Source organism: Castor canadensis, chromosome 15 (genome assembly GCF_047511655.1).
Source record: "Castor canadensis chromosome 15, mCasCan1.hap1v2, whole genome shotgun sequence".
Lineage (NCBI taxonomy): Eukaryota > Metazoa > Chordata > Mammalia > Rodentia > Castoridae > Castor > Castor canadensis.
This window is the reverse complement of record NC_133400.1, coordinates 71753038-71769476: the sequence shown is the minus strand read 5'-3', so window position 1 is coordinate 71769476 and position 16439 is coordinate 71753038. Positions and strand designations below refer to the sequence as shown.

General features: G+C 37.5%; 1 protein-coding gene across 1 annotated transcript in view; it reads left to right on the top strand.

The window, feature by feature from the left end:
- Myo3a (myosin IIIA) overlaps window positions 1-16439 on the top strand; it is a 205286-nt gene that overhangs the window by 45470 nt on the left and 143377 nt on the right. The window lies entirely within an intron of this gene.

Genomic DNA, 16439 nt, shown 5'->3' with positions numbered 1-16439 from the left:
AGGTATCTGTCTTCCTATTACCTATTAGCCAGGTCAGCCCATTTTAGTACCTTCAATGTGTCACACTCTTTCTCTTACATATATTACTATGCAAGAGTAATGTTTCTTGTCTATGTTATCGGGGAGGTACAAATGAAACTTTTGGGCTAAGAATGTAGCTCAATGGTAGAGTACTTGCCTAGCATAAGCAAGTACCTGGGTTTGATCCCAGCTCTGAAAAAATACACACACACACACACACACAATTGAAGAGCCTGTTCTTCACCCCAATGTGCCTGAGAAATTTCTGGGGAGTGATTAAGATTTATTATTCCAGAAAAAAATACAATACAATGATGCATAATATTCAGTTTTTAACCTTCAAAAATAGGAATTTATAGCAAGGCCAGGGTGTCTCCTGAAAAAAGTCTGTCTAAATTGCTTTATCTTCTCTTTCACATATGAAGAGAGAATTTCCAGGGATATACCAGAGGGTTTCATGTAAGAGAGCATAGAAAAGGGAGGGAGAGCCTTTGCAGTTTTAGGGTAATTGTGGAAAGCTGAAGCAGAGAACAAGGTAAGAGAGCAAGATGAGCTTTTAACAAGTGAAAATGAGGAGGGCAGGAAGAAGATCCTCTCCTTGCATTTCCTTCCACTCTCATTCACATTGCTGCTGCCCTGAATAGGGTGAGCCCTGGTACTGCTACCCTACATGATTCAGTAGAAGAAAAAGCTAAAGTTAGGTCTTTACCTAATTTTACCTTTACCTTTACCCTAGTTTCCAAAAGCCAAAAAGTAACTGAGAATCAGGCCAGAGAGACCTAGAGAGGTAAGGGGGTTAGATAATGAGGCATGGAGCTGATTGCCAAGGCCAGGTCTGAATGTGCAGCATACCTGGACTCAAGTGTTCTCAGCTCCAGCCCACGCTGTCCTGAGCCTTAATCTGACAGGAAGAACTTCGGAAAACCCTGTCTGTATGAGATCACAGCCCAATGGATGCAGATGACAGCATGAGAGGCCAGCAGGACAGACAAATGCATATGGCTCCAGAGATTAGCGATCTATCATTGTCTGAGGATCCTCCCTCTTCTACCTGGGAGAGGTCTTATAAGAGAAGGAGGAGAGATGCCATCTGAGAGATTGAGTGAAACTTTTATCCAGGAAAAACTGAACTCTGTCTAAAAGGACTTACACATTTATTGGGTCCAATTAAGCTTACCTCCCAGGCAATGGGAAGGGGCTTTAGGCAAAGCCAGAATAATTAAAAGCAAAAATGGAGAAATGATCATTTTCTATGTATTCAAGAGTAAATAGAGTTTTAATCTGCTATTTTCTCTGCATAGAAAACTTCCCTTACCCCTATACCTAGCTAACCTCTATTGGCCTGATTGAGTGCATCCCAACACTCTACTCTTCAGTTAGCAAATGTCTTCATACTCTATTGTAATCCTGTTTCATTTGACTTCTGCTCTGCTATGCTCTAAGCTTCATAATGACAGGATTTCCATTGGGGTCTATTACTTTTTCCCTGGAATCCAACACAGGTGTTTAGTAAGTACTGCACAATGAATAAGTGAATGAGAAGGAGGACTTTCCCAACACATGTGTGACCATGAGAAAGTCCCTTTAAAATCTCCAAGGGCATCAGTCTATCAGCTGCCAATGTGAAAAAAGAATAGTTTCTACCTTATGAGGTTGGTTGTTATAAAACTGAAATAGCATGCTAGAGTAAACTATTTAGTGTGTAATTACTAACATATGCTAATTCTGAAAATCTGAGCTATTACCATTGCCAGAAAATAATATCCCCTATCTTCCTACTCAGTGCTGTATGCATAGTAGGTACTTGATAAATAGTTGCTGAAATAATCCCTCATTGTGTGCTTCTTTATGTTTTAAAAAATAGCTCTTTTCTAGAATTTGTTATTACTTTCAATATCAAGCAAATTAAGTACACTAAAAGCAAGATTCGGGTTGCTAATACTAGTCACAAATATAGCATTTAAGAAAACATTTTATTTTTTTTGTTAAAACCACCAAACACCTTAGAGATTAAAAAGACAAGTGAGCTTGTAAGCACTATTAATGGAATGCATTAGCAGTCACTGGTATGTGATCAGCCAATAAATAATATGACCTCCCAGGAGATAAACCCCTTTAGGCAAGTCAGCTAATGTCTGAAAAAGTAGTCCTCATCTTGAATAGAACATGAAAGACTAAGTTTAAAGGGCAGTCCCCAGTTCTCATTTCTGTGGATTTTCCTCTGGGGAACTTAATTTCTAATAGGATAGTTAACATTTCAATTTGGAAGTACAGAATGTACCTTTTGTGATTTATTTAGACATCGTTCTTATGACAGAATATTTTATAACTTTAAATCTCTTATTGCCCACATGCCCCATTTTAGTTAGACCAAATCCCCAAAGTGTAATGTAGGTCAAAGAGAAGTTGTGATTTATTCATTAATAACCCACTTGTTAGCATCAAGTGAGGCATGTACATCTGAACTTAAAAACTAAGAATTATCCTTCCTTTCTTTCTTCCTGAAGAATTCAGAACAAAGGCCATTGGGGGACGGGGTGGGGGACAAGCTTGCATGGCAGGAGGGAGCGCAGCTCAGCACACAGCTCAGAGCTGACTGGGGTGAGATAGGCATCCCTGCTTGGAGGGTGTTGATGGTGGTATCCTGGGTGGGAACCTGGGTTAGGTCCCCAAATATGACAAGAAGGGCATCCCATGTGAGGTGATGGTGGTAACCCCAAGTGGGTTATCAGAGCCAGAGTAAGGTAAGGAGAACAATAGGGAACAGAGAGAAGAATCTGGGGACTTAATTCCCTTGGTGAAATATACTGAGGTTAATAGGGACCAGGTTTCCTGGCCATTAGAGAAAAGAAATGCAAAAAAGAAAAGGGAATAATCAGAGATTGGAATTATAGGTACATTGTGAATTTACGGCTTTTCAATATACATAAATAGGAAAATAAATATAATATGTGTGGAATATGTGTATATGTTACCTTGCCATCTCTACCAAGAGATTTTGGGAGCATTCATGCTGCAAGAGAGAACACACTAAGCACTTAGCTATTGGTGTCTTTTGTTAGGTGGACTGATTTTGCAGTACTGGGGATTGGACCCAGGGCCTTGTGCTTGTTAGGCAAGCACTTTCTCACTTGATCTACACCCCACCCATTGGCTTTTGGGTTTTAAATACAATTATCAACTAAAAGAAAGCTAGGATTCTTGGATAATGTCTTATTTTAGGGATATATAAGGTAGCTTGAAACTTACTGTGTCCAAAATGTAAAGTAAGTACTCAAAGAATGATAGATACATGTCAGAGAAACACAGATTCGAGCTTGGAAGGGGTTGTCACTAGCCAGATTTGGCACAGTTTGAGCATCAAAGTAATGATACTAATTGTGGTAATAAAAGTCATCCATTGAATAAAATAGAGATCCATTAATCTATACTGTCATATATTTGCACATAAATAAATGAAAGAAGAGAGGAAAAAGTATTTCCTTACAGAAGAATGCCAACCATAAAGATAGGAGGAATAATGGAATTTTTAAAAACCATCATTGGGCAACTATCATCATAAAAATTAATTTACCCCAAAATTTAAATGAATTGCCAACAATAGCAGGGTAAATTTTGATTAGAAATGTGGATAGTCTTAGAGTCTCCAAATATCTCTCCATAAAATGTTTATTAATTACAAAAAGAAAAAAATGAAACTTCCCTAGGGAGAAGCTTGGCAGACATCCATTAACTGAGAGACCAAAGTGAACATAACAAATAGTTGGGGCAGATGAAAACGTACCTCCTGATAGATAGGATGCAATGAGGAGACTTCTCCAAATCACCTCCATGACATTCTTACCAAAAATAAAATCATGAGGGAATATCAACCAACCCAAATAAATCTTTAAAAGCATTGAGTTCAGCCAGGAGCCAGTGGCTCACACCAATAATCTTAGCTGCTTGAGAGGCTAAAAGCAATAGGATAGCAGTTCTAGGCCAGTCCAGGCAAATAGTTCATGAGACACCATCTTCAAAATAACCAGAGCAAAATAACCAGAGCCACATTGGAGGTGTGGCTAAAGTGGTAGAGTGCCTGCTTTGTGAGCACAAAGCCCTAAGTTCAGACCCCAGTCCCATAAAAAAAAATATATATATAAATAAATAAATGTTGAGGTCATGGGTTTCAAGGAGATTGAGGACTACTCTGATAAATGGGATTAAATGGACATGGTGACTAAGAGCAGCACCTAATCTTGGATTGATTTTTGTTGTTGCTGGAAAGGACATATATGGTGCTATTGATGAAATTTGAATGAGCTTTGGAGGCTAGATGATAGATATATATCAGTGTTAAACTTCCTGATTTTGATGTTGTGCAGTGAGAATGTCTTTGTTTGTAGTCTTCCTAGAGAAACAGATGCTCTTCTCTATGAGTGTTTGTAGATCATGCAGAAGCAATCATGCTGCCCAAATATAATTCAAAACCAGCAAACTCAACACCCCAAGTGTGTTTGGCCCAGTGCCACCAGGGTGTTTTGAGTTGAACGCTAATTGAGTGGGTTTTTTAAATTAATTAATTTACTTATTTTTTCTTTGTGGCGGTTCTGGGTTTGAACTCAAGGCCTCACACTTGCTAGGCAGGTACTCTACCACTCGAACTTCTCTGCCAGCCCTTCAACAACTAATTGAGACCTGGACTTTTAGCACATCAAATCTAAAGGAATTTGGAGTGGGAGAAGGAATTCACTTGGCCCAAAATGACCAGATATCTGCTTGGCTTCCAGTTAACTATGGCCGGGGAGGGAGTGCAACAAAGTTACCTGGGGCCTCCCATTCTCCAAGAGACCGTGAACCAAGAAAGATTTTTTCCCCCAAGAGAGTAATTGAGGAGGTGGAACAAATTTTGCTAAATATGCTAGAGAATTTTTTTTCTCATTGGTGTGTATTGCCCTGTGCTCTGAGAGAGATTTAAAATTTCAGTTTTTAGTTGTTTAAATTACATAATTAAGTCATACCAAAAAAATTCTAAAATGCATGTGAATTTAAGAGTGGATTCCAGACATTTTGAAAATTTTATTTTTGTTTTTTACTTAGGAACAGATAAAAGAAAACTATACCTAGGAATTTATATGACATAGAAACAAATTACCTCAACCCAGATATAAAATTTTAATATAAGTTACCAAGTGTGCCTTTCCATAACATTATAACTTTAGGTGAGCCAAAGAGGACTTTCCTTGTAGTTTTTCTTTGCACTTAGTTTTTCTTATTTTATTTTATTTATTTATTTTTGGGGGGGGTTCTTTAAGGTTTTTTTTGTTTTGTTTTATTTTATTATTCATATGTGCATACAAGGCTTGGGTCATTTCTCCCCCTTGCCCCCACCCCCTCCCTTACCACCCACTTCACCTCTTCCCTCTCCCCCTCCACCCCCTCAATACCCAGCAGAAACTATTTTGCCCTTATTTTAAGTTTTCTTATTTTAAAATAAGTGTTTTGAACTACAAATGTAAATGATCTTAGTCTTCAGCTAAAATTGTAATTCCTAAGGAGTTTCAAGTGAATAGATTTTTATGTGTGGCAGAAGAAAGGACAATGAGAGAGATGAGTGGGACAAAAGGGAATGAAAAATAGGACAAGAATCAGTGCTGACAGTGAAGCATGAATATGTGTGATATACACTCAACTCTATGATCAGTCTCTAGACAGAGTCTAGAGGAACAGAGTCTGTAGATAGAGTCAGACAGAATTGAATGACACAGGGCTGATGATCTAGCTTAGTGGTAGAATACTTGCCTAGAATGTGCAAGGCCCTGGGTTTGGTCCCCAGCATTGCAAAAAATTAATAAATAAAAAGAAAAAAGAATTGAATGGTGCAAGACAGTTCAAGGTGCAATAATTCATATGTCCAAAGCCAAGGAGAGGGCAGCAAGCAATGTGATCTTGATGTCTTTAGAGAAAGCACTCTACATTATAAGATATGAACTAAGTTTTTTTTTCATTTTTGGTACTGAGGATTGAACGTAGAGCCTTCTGCATCCTAAGCACCAGCTAGAACAAGATTGTAAAGAAAAGAGAAGATCTATAGCCAGGTAGACTGGAGAGAGAATGATTTTTCGAGGGAAATCACATCAGTATTGCCAGAAGAGGTGGTTGGAATGATCCAGCCACTTTGATTCAGCTTATAGTCTCATTCATTGTTAAAGCTGGAGAGAACATGGAATATCATTTGGTATATTAAGTTCAGGAGCAACAAATGTGGAAGTCATAGGCATTTTTATCCTATGTCAGCTATAAAATGTTTTTATGTTACTGACTTTTAAAATTTGTAACTGTCTTTATTATAGTAAAATATGTAACATAAAACTTACTATGTAACCATTTGGAATATCCAGTTGGATGGCATTAAGTACATTCACATTGGGGGCTGGTACCAGAGTGGGGGAGGGGCATGGGAGGACAAACATGGTGCAGATACTCTGTACGCATGTATGTAAATGGAAAATGAGACCAGCTGAAACTATTCCAGTAATGGGGGGAGGAGGATAAAGGAGAATGATGGAGATGGTGAATTCAAGCATGATTTATTTGATATATTATAAGAACTTTTGTAAATGCCACAAAGTACCCCTACCCAGCACAATAATAAGAATATAAATAAATTAAAAAATAGTATACCAATGAGAGGGGGAATACCAAAACATATGATCAGATTGTTGTGCAACTATCACTGTCATCCATCCATAGAGCTCTATTTGTGTTACAGAACTCAAATGGTCCACTCCCTTCTGGTTCCAAAGTTTCTGATGAGAAATCTGTTGACAATCTTATTGAATGTCTCTTGTATATGAAGTGTCTCTTGTCTCCTCTTGTTTTCAAGATTCTCTATTGTCTTTTGACAGTTTGATTATTATATGTACTGGTGTAGGTATCTTGAGTTCCTCTTACTTAGAGTTCATTAATCATCATTTTGTCTTCCATCAGATTTGGGGAAATTTTGGTCATTATTTCTTTGAATAATCTCTCTTTTCTTTTTGGGATTCCTATGATGCATATATCTGTCCATTTGATGGTGTCCCATAGATTCCAAGGATATTCAGTCTTTTTTTTTCTGTTCTACAGTTGATCATTTCAATTGTATCAATTGCAAATTTGTCAGATTCACTGATTCTTTCTTTTGCATGTTCAAATCTGCTTTTGAATCACTTTACTGAATTTTCACTTCAATTATTTTACTTTCCACTTCCAGAGGGGGTTTTGTTTTTGGCTTCTCTTTTAGGTTTCTTATCTTTTTACTAATATTTCCACTTTGTTTATACATCATTTTCTGACTTTTTCCATGTCTTTCTTTAGTTCTTTGAGTATGTCTAACGGAGTTTTAAAGTTATTGTCTAGCAAGTCCACCATCTGGTCTTTCTCAGGGATGTTGGCTTATTTTTTTCCTTTCATTGGGTTTAATTTCTGTATCTTGTGTGCCTTATGATTTTTTGTTGTTGTTGCTGAAAACTGGACATTTCAGTCTAATAATATAGTAACTCTGAAAATTAGATTCTCATCCTGTTTCAGGGTTTGCTGATTTTTATTTTGTTTTTATAGTAGCCTTTCTGTTTGCCAATGATTAGCTTGAAGTGCAAACCAAAGATCTTAAGCATTTTTAAGCCTATGTCTTTCCTTGGGTATATGCACTGACTTTCTAAATTCCCTTGTACATGTCACTGCTTTTGTAATTATTTTATTATTTTTTTTATTATCATTATTATTACTGCAGTGCTAGGGAATTGTGCATGCTAGTTAAGCACTTTAGCATTGAGTTCTGTCTCAGCAATGTGGTTATTTTTTAATGTCATGGGCTTTAATTGTCTGGCTCTCAAAAAGGGGAAAAGACAAGGAAGGAAAAAAGAAAAGAAAAAAAGAGTTCTGGTCTGTTAGATCCCTGGGAGTTGTTGTAACTTACCTAATCTAACATGATTATGTTAGAGTTTGATACATATAATCAGGTAATAAAAGTCTTGTTCATTGTAACTTTGAGAGAATGACTCTAAGAGTTTTTATCCTACCAAAATATAGAAAATACACTGTCTAGAGATATCTGGAAAGCAGAACAAGCAGGATGGGGGGGTTGCAGGCAAATATATGTGTGTATGAATACATGTGTGTGCATGCGTACGTGCGTGTATATGTGCACATGCACTTACATGTAGAGATAAATTTATTTTAAGGAACTGACTCATGATGGGATGGCAGAGTAGCTCATGTAAGTGGAGCACCTGCCTGGCAAGCATGAGGCTCTGAGTTCAAATCCCACTACTACCAAAAAAAAATGGGAATTGGCTCACAAAACTATGAGGCTTAGCAAGTCCAAAATCTAGCATAGATTGCAGTTTAAGTCCAAAGGCAGTCTTTAGCAGTATTCTTTCTTACAAGGGAGTCAGTTTTTGTTCTATTAAGCCCTTTAACTGATTGTCTGAGGTCCACACACATTGTGGAGGTTAATCTGATTTACTTAAAATCTATCAGTTGAAATACTAATGTGATCCAAAAAGCACCATCAAAATATCCAGAATAAAATTTGACCAAATATCTGTGCACCATTGCCCCTCACTAAGAATACACATAACATTGACCACTACACTATCTTAACATCATCTACAAAATGACAATGTTAGATGATATTTTATGGCCCCTTTCTGATGAGAAAATTCTAGACTTTTATAATTTCAATTCTCCTTCCTGCAGTATTTCGTTTTTAAGGAGTTGGCTGTCAGGGTTATAGCAAATCAAGTCCCCTAAACATGTCCTAGAAACCATGTATTTGATATTTCTCTCCTGAAGACCCTAAGAGAAGTCTTCACTAAAAGTATAAAGTCTGAACATTTTTCTCCCTGGAAGCAGGACTTATGCAATAAGGAATAAGATTACTGTACAGTCACCAAGCAGCCCAGGAAGCCTTGTCGGATGGGCTTAAAATAGCCTGAAAATTCCCTAGCACAACAAAAGGCTGGAGGATCATTCACATAAACCTCTGAACTATTCCTATGGCTGTGACTCTTAATGGATTATTGCCCTCTCTTCTAGCTGGTTTTCTGTTCAGTCCTGATCTCTTTTTGCCCTCCCATTCCTTTCCGTATCCTCTCACTATCTTAGCTTTCTGCCTGGAATTTTCCACTCTTCAGCATCTTCTCTCTTGAGATGATTATGTAACTATTCACTTTGGTGACTTTATTCCATTAGTTACTCTCTGGGCAAAATGATTTTCCTAATCTTTATTTCCTAGGGCTACTGAACTCATACTTTGGATCCCCATAGCCTTTTAAAGTAATTTAAGTTTTGCGTTTTTCCATCATCTTAGCTATTTTTCTTGTGCGAATTATGTTAGGTTAAAAATGTTATTCGTCCTCTCAAGAAAGTGACTTTTATCTCAGTTTAATTTTACTATCCCAAAAGTGAATAAGTGGATTTTACGACTATTAAAATGGCTTAGCTTCACCTGCACACCCATGTTTATTGCAGCACTATTCACAATAGCCAAATTATGGAAACAGCCAAGATGCCCCACTACTGACAAATGGATCAAGAAAATGTGGTGTCTTGAGTCAACTCCCTGTATAGCTATCCTTATCTCAACCAGCAAATACCCTTGTTCCTTCCTATTATTTCTTATACTCTCTCTTCAACAAAATTAGAGATAAGGGCAAAATAGTTTCTGCTGGGTATTGAGGGGGTAGGGGAGAGAGGGAGGGGGTGGAGTGGGTAGTAAGGGAGAGGGTGGGAGCAGGGGGGAGAAATGACCCAAGCATTGTATGCACATATGAATAATAAAACAATAAAAATAAATAAATAAATAAAATGGCTTAGCTAAAGTGATCTTAAGGTTTGCCAAGAATTGCAGGAGCAGTTAGAATTCATGGAACTTAGTAAATTTCTTCTTCTGTTGCTCTTACAGAGTTGGCTGTGTGTCCCTAATATTTTCAAGATAATCACCTAATATCTTCAAGACTTTCTCATGCTAGCTACTTGCATTTTTTCATTTAATTTGGTCTTTATGTTTTCTTTGATCATGTTCTGGACTCAGTTTAGTCTTTTTACCATACAGTTTACTCCTACAGGGATGGTGTGTGAAATATTCCTTCTGTAGCATTCCAACAGACACCAAACGATACATGAAATTCTGAAGGCATTTGATTTATAACTCTAGCACTTCTTTAGCCAGTAACCTTTGAAGGATGCATCCGTACCAGTGTGTGTGTATGCAAAACATCATAGGAGTTCAGGAAAAAATAGTTATACCTCTATTGTTAGTATTTTGTTCTTATTATTTAAAATTATTGTCACTAATAAGTATCTTAATATATATGTAACTATATAGAATAGTCTGTCTCTGTATCTACATACAGCAAGATTACTCAAAATTTTCTTATTATTTGGGAGGTTTGGTGAAAAATCTTGGAGGCCAAGTGTTTGCCTTAGAAAATTCTTAATCTCAGTTGGGCACTATGGCTCACACCTGTGATTTCAGCAACTCTGGAGGCAGAGATCTGAGATGAAGAGGATTGCAATTTGAGGCTATCCTGGGCAAAAAGTTAGCAGGACCCCATCTCACAAACAAGCCAGCATGGTTGTTCTCCATGCTGTTCAGGAGGCATAGGGGGGAAATTTATGATCATAGGCTGGCCCTATGCCAGCAAAAAAGTAGGCAGAAAAAGTAGGAGACCCTATTTAAAAAATGAACTAAAGCAAAAAGGGTTAGGGGCATGGCTTAAGTGGTAGAACACCTGCAACAAGTATGAAGTCCTCAGTTAAAACCCTAATATCACTGAAAAAAAAAAGAAAATTCTTATTCTCATATTAATATAAATGTATAAATATAATGTGACCTTATATAAATATAAAGCCTCTTAGTCTTTATAAACTCATGACTGACTATTTCCCCTGTTAATTTGCTAATTTTAAATGAAGAATCACTAGTGCTTCATATTTAAGGTTCCTTGATTTTAAGTAACAGAAACTAACTCTGACCCACTTACACTGTCATACTGGGACTTAAGCTGGTGGCCCACAGAATCCAGAGCCTCCTCTAAGAATAGGGCCATAGCAGCCTTGGGCTTCAGGGGGAGCACTTCTGGACCTCACCTGAGGATGATGCTGTTGATGGGCACAGCTCTAGTTACCTTCCCTCCCCACGCATCTCACCCATGACTCACATTTCTAAGAAAGAGTGACAGTCCACCTCGGGCATCTTTCATGTATATTTTTTGTAGAGTATGGACAGAAGGTCCTTCCCAGCCATACTTTTCTCTACACCTTACTTCTTGCTGAAAACTGCTAGTCTAGTCACATAATTTTCAAGTCCAGAAAGAGGAAAATAAGCAAATAAAAAACATTAATTAGTCTAAAATGTCACTTTCCTGCTAGGAGCAAAACTTGATTTTTTTTTAGTTGTGAGCTTTCTCTCTTCTTCTATACATCTCATTTCAATCACATTTGCATATTTTTTCTCTTTTGGTGTTAATAAGTGTTGAATCAGGGTCTCACAGTTGCTAGGCAAGCACTCTACCACTTGAGCCATTCCCCAAGCCCTTTTTGTGTTGGTTAATTTTAAGATTGGGTTTCACTTTATGCCTGAGCTGGCTTGAACCACGATCCTCTTATTTGTGCTTCCCTGTATAGCTGGAGGAACAAGCATATGCCACTGTTCTCAAATTTTATTGTTTGAGATGGGGTCTCACAACTTTTTGCCCAAGCTGACCTTAAAGCACTATGCTCTTGATCTGGGCCTCTGAGTAGCTAGAATTGCCCTGAATTCTTTTTTTTTTTCTTTTACTCATATGTGCATACAATGTTTGGGTCATTTCTCCCCCCTTACCCCCATCCCCTCCTCTACCCTGCTACCCCCTTGCTACTAGGCAGAAACTATTCTGCCCTTATCTCTAATTTTGTTGAAGAGAGAGTATAAGCAATAATAGGAAGGAACAAGGGTTTTTGCTGGTTGAGATAAGGATAGCTATACAGGGAGTTGACTCACATTGATTTCCTGTGCATGTGTGTTACCTTCTAGGTTAATTCTTCTTGACCTAACCTTTTCTCTAGTTCCTGATCCCCTTCTCCTATTGGCTTCTGTTGCTTTAAAGTTTCTGCATTAGTTCCTTTTCATTGAGGACTTCAAATGCTATCTTGTTTTTTTGGGGGAGAGTTTCTTGCCTATCCTCATACCTCCCTGTGTGCTTTTACCTCATCATGTGATCAAAGTTCAATCCCCCTGTTGTGTTTGCTCTTGATCTAATGTCCGCATATGAGGGAGAACATACGATTTTTGGTCTTCTGGGCCAGGCTAACCTCACTCAGAATGATGTTCTCTAGTTCCATCCATTTACCTGCAAATGATAAGATTTCATTCTTCTTCATGGCTGAGTAGTATTCCATTGTGTATAAAAACCACATTTTCTTTTTTTTTTTTTTTTCAATCATTTGAAATTTTATTTCATGTGCTTATAATCCAGGTACAGTCATTTTCTATAGGGGCTCTGTGTATACTTTCTTTTTTTTTTTTTCATTTTTCTTTTATTATTCATATGTGCATACAAGGCTTGGTTTATTTCTCCCCCCTGCCCCCACCCCCTCCCTTACCACCCACTCCACCCCCTCCCGCTCCCCCACTCAATACCCAGCAGAAACTATTTTGCCCTTATCTCTAATTTTGTTGTAGAGAGAGTATAAGCAATAATAGGAAGGAACAAGGGGTTTTGCTGGTTGAGATAAGGATAGCTATACAGGGCATTGACTCACATTGATTTCCTGTGCGTGGGTGTTACATTCTAGGTTAATTCTTTTTAATCTAACCTTTTCTCTAGTTCCTGGTCCCCTTTTCCTATTGGCCTCAGTTGCTTTAAGGTATCTGCTTTAGTTTCTCTGCATTAAGGGCAACAAATGCTAGCTAGTTTTTTAGGTGTCTTACCTATCCTCACCCCTCCCTTGTGTGCTCTCGCTTTTATCATGTGCTCATAGTCCAATCCCCTTGTTGTGTTTGCCCTTGATCTAATGTCCACATATGAGGGAGAACATACGATTTTTGGTCTTTTGGGCCAGGCTAACCTCACTCAGAATGATGTTCTCCAATTCCATCCATTTACCAGCGAATGATAACATTTCGTTCTTCTTCATGGCTGCATAAAATTCCATTGTGTATAGATACCACATTTTCTTAATCCATTCGTCAGTGGTGGGGCATCTTGGCTGTTTCCATAACTTGGCTATTGTGAATAGTGCCGCAATAAACATGGATGTGCAGGTGCCTCTGCAGTAACAGTCTTTTGGGTATATCCCCAAGAGTGGTATTGCTGGATCAAATGGTAGATCGATGTCCAGCTTTTTAAGTAGCCTCCAAATTTTTTTCCAGAGTGGTTGTACTAGTCTACATTCCCACCAACAGTGTAAGAGGGTTCCTTTTTCCCCGCATCCTCGCCAACACCTGTTGGTGGTGGTGTTGCTGATGATGGCTATTCTAACAGGGGTGAGGTGGAATCTTAGTGTGGTTTTAATTTGCATTTCCTTTATTGCTAGAGATGGTGAGCATTTTTTCATGTGTTTTTGGCCATTTGAATTTCTTCTTTTGAGAAAGTTCTGTTTAGTTCACTTGCCCATTTCTTTATTGGTTCATTAGTTTTGGGAGAATTTAGTTTTTTGAGTTCCCTATATATTCTGGTTATCAGTCCTTTGTCTGATGTATAATTGGCAAATATTTTCTCCCACTCTGTGGGTATTCTCTTCAGTTTAGAGACCATTTCTTCTGATGAACAGAAGCTTTTTAGCTTTATGAGGTCCCATTTATCTATGCTATCTCTTAGTTGCTGTGCTGCTGGGGTTTCATTGAGAAAGTTCTTACCTATACCTACTAACTCCAGAGTATTTCCTACTTTTTCTTGTATCAACTTAAGAGTTTGGGGTCTGATATTAAGATCCTTGATCCATTTTGAGTTAATCTTGGTATAGGGTGATATACATGGATCTACTTTCAGTTTTTTGCAGACTGCTAACCAGTTTTCCCAGCAGTTTTTGTTGAAGAGGCTGCTATTTCTCCATCGTATATTTTTAGCTCCTTTGTCAAAGATAAGTTGCTTATAGTTGTGTGGCTTCATATCTGGATCCTCTATTCTGTTCCACTGGTCTTCATGTCTGTTTTTGTGCCAGTACCATGCTGTTTTTATTATTATTGCTTTGTAATATAGTTTGAAGTCAGGTATTGTGATACCTCCTGCATTGTTCTTTTGACTGAGTATTGCCTTGGCTATTTGTGGCCTCTTGTGTTTCCATATAAATTTAACAGTAGATTTTTCAATCTGTTTGATGAATGTCATTGGAATTTTGATGGGAATTGCATTAAACATGTAGATTACTTTTGGGAGTATAGACATTTTTACTATGTTGATTCTACCAATCCATGAGCATGGGAGATCTCTCCACTTTCTATAGTCTTCCTCAATCTCTTTCTTCAGAAGTGTATAGTTTTCCTTGTAGAGGTCTTTCACATCTTTTGTTAGGTTTACACCTAGGTATTTGATTTTTTTTGAGGCTATTGTAAATGGAATTGTTTTCATACATTCTTTTTCTGTTTGCTCATTGTTAGTGTATAGAAATGCTAATGATTTTTCTATGTTGATTTTATATCCTGCTACCTTGCTATAGCTATTGATGATGTCTAGAAGCTTCTGAGTAGAGTTTTTTGGGTCTTTAAGGTATAGGATCATGTCGTCTGCAAATAGGGATATTTTGACAGTTTCTTTACCTATTTGTATTCCTTTTATTCCTTCTTCTTGCCTAATTGCTCTGGCTAGGAATAAAACCACATTTTCTTAATCCATTCGTCAGTAGTGGGGCATCTTGGTTGTTTCCATAACTTGGCTATTATGAATAGTGCTGCAATAAACATGGGTGTGCAGGTGCCTCTGGAGTAACCTGTGTCACAGTCTTTTGGATATATCCCCAAGAGTGGTATAGCTGGATCATATGGAAGATCTATGTTTAGATTTTTAAGAGGCCTCCAAATTTTTTTCCAGAGTGGTTGTACTAGTTTGCATTCCTACCAGCAGTGTACAATGGTTCCTTTTTCCCCACATCCTCCCAACACTTGTTGTTACTGGTGTTGTTAGTGATGGCTATTCTAACAGGGGTAAGGTGGAATCTTAGTGTGGTTTTGATTTGCATTTCCTTAGTCTGGCCCTGAATTCTTAAGCTAGCATTATAAAATTAAGACAAAAATATTCATCAATGGTCATATATATTTATTTTTTTTAAATAATTTAAAATCTTTAGAATAAAGTTTAAAAAATTTAGAACCAATTTTAAATTTAATTTGCTTTTAAAATCCATTTAGTTTTCCATGTTATAAATTGCTATACTCTAATAATTACCATAAAATCCAAGTTATCATTTTGCCTTATATTCATATGGAAAGCAAGGCAAAATAAAACGTTTAGGTTTAAATTTAATTTTTTCAAAATATAAAATCTCCAGAATAGAGGTAAATGATGTCTTTTGGAGAAAAGTAATGTCAAGAACTGATTCCCTGTCTTCAGAAACTCTTGTTAGAAAATACTTATGGGAGATCTTACAAGAATTGATTAGATAATTGCTTTTGAAATTAAAAATGATGTAGTGAGGATTTTTTTTTCTTTGAAATAATGAACATTTTAATGGGAAAATCTTGAAGGCCATAGAGAGGATTTATGCGTAGATTCATAAGGTCACTAAGGGATATAGCTAATGTGGCACTAGTACATAGTCCCCACCTCTCTGACCAAGTGTTCCACCACCGAAATGCCCACTTTGCCACATTTGGTCTTTGAATCTCATGGTAGAAGTCAGATGGAGGTGGTATCTTGAAGGAATCAAATATATCCCCATTTTAAATCTCAGTTCATGCCTCCCTCTACTTGTCTACTCAGGTAAGCAGCAAGAGCCTAACACTAATGTAGCACCCAGGGGGTCCCAGCAAAGCAGGGAAGTTGGGGTGAAAGCTTGTGGGTGGTGTCTAATCCATTATGTCCAGGGCCAGTCAAGAAGGGGAGCATTGTGCATTCAGAGGTAACCAGCATGTCTGTGTGAGGAGCAAGACTGTGAAAACTGAGAGGCAAGACCTTTTCCTGATTCTTGTGGGAATCAGTAAGAATTGCATCTAACTAGGTAGAAGTAATGGAATGCCATGACTGAAATATTTGGATATACCTCTTCAAGCAGCCCTTCCACTTGTAATCTCTCTAAAAGAAAAAGTCTGATCTTAATTAGATAGGAGCAATAGCACACCAGATAAAGCTGGAGGAAATGACTGAATATTTTCACCGTAAAGAAATGATAAATGCTTCAGGAGGTAGATATGTTTAACCTGATTTAAACATTATACAATGTACATGTACATTGAAACATCACATATAATAAATAAA